We start from the raw sequence: 6,682 nt of genomic DNA, 5'->3' as shown, positions 1-6,682 counted from the left end.
TGTGGGACTGAGCTGCTCTGCTAACTGCTATAGGACAGACAGCATTGAGGAAAAGTATCTTTGGGGGAGAGTATTAACACACTGAAACTTGTGATATTTGTTTTTATGGCATTACAGCCTATCCTTAATAATTCATTCATATTCTGTATATCTTTTCAGTGATGTAAACTGTTACATCTTGAAAACAGTGCTATATAATCAATATAATATTTTCAATTTAAATTTTATTTCTAACTAAGTGATACATACCCTTGGTAAAAGAAAAAAAATAGCTAAGAAAAGTTTTCAATAAGTAAAACCCAATGATTTCCTGCCCCACCCTTTGAACCCAGTCCGATTCTCTAGTTAAATATTTAGTGGCTTAAGTTTTTATAGTTTTATTTACACTGCTGGTAACGTGTTTTTATCTCTCTTGATTTAGGGTGTTTAAGCATTCTTTATTGACTCTGGTATAGAAGACCATTTAGCATACTCATACCTGCTTACTCCCTTATTTCTGCATTTTGATAGCTCTCTTATTATCTGCATTTCTCAATCTGGGTAATAAACATGAATAAAAACCTATAGTTTTATTTCTAGCTTCAACAACTCTAGAAAATTATTTCAACTTTTGTGAAAAGAAAATCCTTCCCTCTCTTTGCTATCATAAAGACAGTTTAGAGTATAGTGATTTACACGTATCTTTTTTTCCAAGGTTAAGATAAGAGATGCTTTTGCTTTTCCATATCTGTCTTCAGCAAATACTGAAACGTAATTTTGTCCTCTCTAACACACCAATTGACACACATACAATTTATTTCCACTATTATCCAAAGAGATGTTGAAATCTGCCACCCACAGTTGACCTCCTCAATTCTCTTTGCTGTGACAGATTTAGTCTGTATAAAAGTTCTGTGCAATGATTTCAATGGGATTCTGGGAAAACGTGAGACAAATATGCTTGGATAGCATCTTCTCGGTCCACTGCTATGCTACTAAAGATTTAATGTCATGTTGCTGTTTGAAATCTTCTACCTGGAGTGCGTTCAGGAGTCTTGTGCGTGTGTGTTAAGTCACTTCAGTCATGTCCGACTCTTTGAGACCCAGTGGACTGTAGCCCACCAGGCTCCTCTGTCCATGGAATTCTCCAGGCAAGAACACGAGAGTAAGTTGCCATGCCCTCCTCCAAGGGGTCTTCCTGATTCAGAGATTGGACCTGTGTCTCCTGCGGCTCCTACGTTGCAGGTGAATTCTTTGCCACTGAGCCACTGTTGAAGCTCCATATGAGTCTTGGGGTGAAATAAATGAAGCAGGAAAGAGAAATTTTAGGGAAAATGGCAGGATGTGGGGGTAGTTATAGGTAAAGGTCTATAGAGTTGGGAGTTATAAAGAAGCCACAGAAAAAAGGGGAAGGAATTATGCCTGGTACATGACCACAGTGACTCAATCTGAATGATCTTTGACCTTTAGTTTATGGAACTCGAAACAACTTATCATTCTTTTAAAATTTGTAGTTAAATGTACTTTTCTTTCAAAATATCAAAATCTTTATATTTCTATAATTGGTAGTTATATTAGTTTCTTAGGACTGCCAAAGTAAAATACCACACACTTGGCAGCGTAGATAACAAAAATTTCTTTTCTCACGGTTTTGAAAGCTGAAGTTCAAAAGCAAGGTGTTGGAAGGTCTGGTTTCTTCCAAAGCCTCTGTGCTTGGCTCGTAGGTAGCCACTTTGCCCCTGTGTCTTCAAAGAGTCCTTCCTCTGCGCACTGGGAACCCTAGTGCCCCTCAGGGTGTTCAAATTCCCTCATCATTAAAGTATATCAGTCAAATTAGACAAGAATCTACCCAAAAAATGGACTTCCCATGTGGCCTTAGCGGTAACGAATTCGTCTGCCAATGCAGGAGACACAAGAAATGCAGGTTCAATCCCTGGGTTGGGAAGAACCCCTATAGTAGGAAATGGAAACCCACTCCAGTATTTTTGCCTGGAGAATTCCACGGACACAGGATCCTGGTGGGTTACAGTCCATGGTGTCACAAAGAGTCAGACATGACTGAGCAACTGAGCAGTTTAAAGCATTTTTATTTTTAAAATACGCTAAAAACTCACCTTTTAAAAGACATTATCTCCAAATACAGTCCAACTTGATGTACTAGGGGTTATGGCTTTAACATACAAATTTTGGGGGACACAGTGCAGTCTATAATAATAGTCATCAGAAAACTTAATGTTTTCTTAAGTGTTTAAGTGCTGTATTGAATGGCTAATAAAGGTATTAATAGATTATGTGAGTGTTTTCCACACATTTTATCATACTAATTATTACCATTCATTAATATATATAGGCATATCTGCTAGGTGCTTTTAGTGCTTAAAGGAAAATCTGACAGAATTAGTAGCTATTGCTATAAAAATCTTTGCACACAATAGAGCCCAGAAAAAGGAAAATACACTGATCACTACTAAATTCAACCTTCAGTTATCAATCCTACAAAATATATCAAAATTTAAATACAGAATGCATAATTTCTGATGCATAATTCTGAAATACAACTAATTAGTGAAGTGGTCTCTAAAACTAATAATAGTTCATTGCTTAGGAAAATGAAAATTGATACTTCTAGAATCTAAGCAAATAGACTTTATGAAGAGTGAATGTTAATATAAATTATTAACAATATTAAATGGCCAAGATCAGTCAACAATTCCTAAGTTATCTAACAGAATCTTTTGGTCCTAAGTAATAATTCCAAATATTCCAATATTTCTCCAAATATTTGGAGAAAGACCTCAACAGAATAAAATGAGAATTGCTAAATCAAAGCTTCTGTGTTTATATAACAGAAAACAGCTGTGGTTGAGGGCAATGAATTAATATTCTGTTATCTCTCTGAATTGGAGTTATGAATTTGAACACGTTCATAAGAAAATAAGCTCACACCCATTTGAAATGATCTTTACAGATGCCATATAAATATATACTGATCCATTTTGCAATTAAATTAGTTCAGAGATTTCATGCCAAAAGTATGTTATAATTCTTCTAAATTTAAATTGTGCACAGTTGTAAATGAGAATCAATATTCCAAAATGATAGTTCATTTAACATTTTCACACACACACACAGATACATACAGAACAGAATTAAACCAATGCAGATCTGGAAATAATTATATCGTCTCTTTATTGGCAAATCCAAAGAAAAAGTTCTCAAGAAAACTAGTCTTACATTTAATTTCTCATATTTCATGCACACAAGAAGAACTAGATGATGGCAAAAAAAAATGGTTTCTATATATTTTTTTTGCAATCAAAAGATTGCTTATTCTATGAACATATTGCAAAAATGTCCAAATGTTCTTTATCTACTTTACTAAATGATAACTATTTTAATTCCAGATGGTACATATTGCACAATATCATTCATCAAAAGTTGTGTGATTCCAAGCACATAAAACTCTTATGCAAAAGAGTAACTGTTCTAAAGTTCCTTTGTTGTTTCTCTTTCTATATCCTCTCACTTCTTTTGCAAGAGACAACAGTATCTTTGAAAAGCAACAAAGACTGAGACAAATTCTTTTCCAAGTAAAGAGTTAGTTTTTACTAATGATTCTTTTTAAAAGCATTTCTTGAGCTATGTATTTTTGTCTAGAGAAGTCTGAAGGGCTATGTAGTATAGTAGCTAAAATAAAAAAAAAAAAAGAAAAGCTAACACCCTTTACATAGCAAAGAAACTAATCAGTCTGATCTGAATGGAAAATAATGTGTCAAAAATATTATGCAATGTTTTTATGAGATTTTATTTTAATTAGAAAGTCGAATTAAAAATCCTACCAGAGTCCTGGTTCCTGATAGAATTTGTTTCTTATAATCAGCCTTCTTATAATTAGCCTGTTGTCTAAGAGAATATAATCTAGTCCCTGATGTTTCAGCTGAAATGAAGAAGAAAAATACACATTAAAAAACTCCAAATGGCTGCTATTTTGAACCACCAAAAGTAAATTGCTAAATATATATTGACAATGTTATGAATACCCAGTATCAAATACAAACTGAGTAATAAATAGAAGTTTCAACTTGCACAACTTGCACAAACAAATTAACAACATTTATAGTAACTCAAAAATCAAAGATACTATTTCTCAATCTGGAAAGCAAAGGACAGAGGTGGCAGGATCAACTAAAGCAAAAGAAGTTCAGCCCATTTCTATTCTGGTTGACTCCAACCACGGGGAACATGTTCTCACATCCTGCAATTGGTACAAGTAAATAGCAGATTATACTCGTCAGATTATACTGTCACACCACTGACTTTTTGTATTGTTTCATGCAACTACAACATATCTAGACTTTAATTTTCTTATTTGTTAGTGAGATTAATAATAGGTGCTGCAACACAATGGTTGGTCATTTATGTCAACACTGGTTGCTGATTCCCATTTTCTGGTTACCACTTCTCTACAGAGACTGCAAAGGCTAAACATTTAGTTTCTAATTCTCCCTTTGTCTTCACTTCAATTACCCTCAAAGCAGATTCTGAGACAAAGATTTGGATGTGAAAGAAAATAATTTAGAGGGATGTGTAATAGAAAAGCCAATAAAGGGTGCAAATTACCATGGAGACAATTAGTGATCAGACACTGTGGGGACTCCGAGAAACTGTGGAGAAGTCCTCCCAGAATTATCCAGTGAAGGGTGAGAAAGCTGGGGATTCTTGTATAACTACTCATATTTTTACCAATTCAACTTTCCATCTCTTTAAAATAGACAATTCAACATGACTGCCTCAATGAGTAACTGGACATGTAGGCACAGTTTTTAAAAGTCATCTTAAAATCATGTGCTTGTGCAGCACTGCAAATTTGTCTTGGTAGGAGAAAGAGTACAAAATTTGATCAGAAGACCTGAATTTTATCTCCTTCTGGCTTTGCCACTAGCTGATAACAAAATGGAGTGGCCTCTCTGTCTGGGCCTTAGAATCCTGTTGAGAAATGATAAGCTTGGATTGCTGATGAAACTAATTACTTTTCCAGTTTAAGTATCAAGAATTAAATGCACTTTTATCATTTGTACAATAACTTTACTCTTTTCTTTATCAGGCCCTAAAAATTTTCATTGCCGTACTTACTGTTTTTTCACAAAATAGAAAATAGAATGCATTTGCACTATCAGAAAGCCCTCTGTAACATGAATAAATTAATGTGTCTAAAACAAAATCTCTTTGCAGGAGAAGCCAAATTATCTATTAAAGTAACTGGACATAGCTCACACAAATTTTTATAATAGTCCATGTAGTACAAGCAATTTTACTTCAAGAGTTGAAAAAAAATCAGTTTTTAATTCTGAATTTTAAAGAGAAAGATACCATGTGTAAGTAATAAAGCTAGAATCCCAAACAAACTAAATCCTCAAAAAAACCCTTATGATTAAAATTTTTTCCTAAACTATCATACTATTGATGCCAGATGTTCATCATGAAAACAGAAGATAGAGAACTTATACAGGGAGAAAGTTCTATTTTAAACAGTAGGACATTAACTTGTGGAAGTAATGAGTCAGGGCAAGTCTGATTACCCAATAAGACTCTGTAAAATATTAACATATATTTCCATGAACCTTGTATACTCAAAATCTTTTTTACAGGACAAAAATACCTAATTTTTTGGATAAATGTCTTAGACTTGTAAAGATTACTGGCTATGTGATAAATGCACAAAATGTTATAACTTGAGAGATTTGGGAGACAGTTTCATCTTTTTTTTTTTTTTTTGTATTTTATTTTTCTACAATGGGTTTAGTCTCATTCATGGTCACTAGCTATGTCTTCAAACCCTGCTTTTCTCTTATCATCCAAACCCACATTTCACAGCTTTTGTAACATCTTTACCTGATGGCTACTTTAGCACCACAAACTTAATATGCCCAAACTTCTTTTCCCTAAAAGTTCTTTCCTTGTGCTGGTTTCCCTTTCCTTCAACAATACATCCTTTCCTCCAAGCATTGTTTCATTTATTTATTATCTCTTCATTCAACAAACAAGAGATATGTTGGTCGGAGCTAAAGGGAAGAGAAGTTGCTCAGTCGTGTCCGACTCTTAGCAACCCCATTGACTACAGCCCACCAGGCTCCTCCATCCATGGGATTTTCCAGGCAAGAGTACTGGAGTGGGGTGCAAGGTAGACACAAAGAACGATAAAACACACTGCCTGCTGCTGAAGGGTCTAGCGGGGCAATATTACACAAAATGGTTATAATAAAATGAAGTAATGCTAGAGTTGCTTTAATGAAGCCCTGAACACTTGTTTACTCAGCGATTGTTAATAAGTTACCTCAGAGAAAGTCACTTGACTTGAATCTTGAATGTTGAGTTATGTTTTCCAAGGTACAAAGAAAGGCAGCAACACGGCATAATCCAAGTCAAAAAAAAACAAAAGAGGCAAATGAAAAAAACAAAGTGTAGCATGTCTAAAATTTAAATTAATATTTCACAGAGTTCTGTTTCATTTATCTCTCATCCTTTGTACTGTTATTATCTAATGTAATAACATATATACATATACATAAAACATCTACATATCTCATGGTGCCCATAAAAGCATTTATTCATTTATTCAGTTCTATTGGATACAAATACTCTTAGGTTTCAATTATTGACAGAGTCAATATTTTACTTTTTTAACTTTTTTTTTCTGAGAATG

Source organism: Bos indicus, chromosome 5 (genome assembly GCF_029378745.1).
Source record: "Bos indicus isolate NIAB-ARS_2022 breed Sahiwal x Tharparkar chromosome 5, NIAB-ARS_B.indTharparkar_mat_pri_1.0, whole genome shotgun sequence".
NCBI classification, from domain to species: Eukaryota; Metazoa; Chordata; class Mammalia; order Artiodactyla; family Bovidae; genus Bos; species Bos indicus.
The sequence above is the reverse complement of the archived record's forward strand: the minus strand, read 5'-3'. Positions refer to the sequence as shown.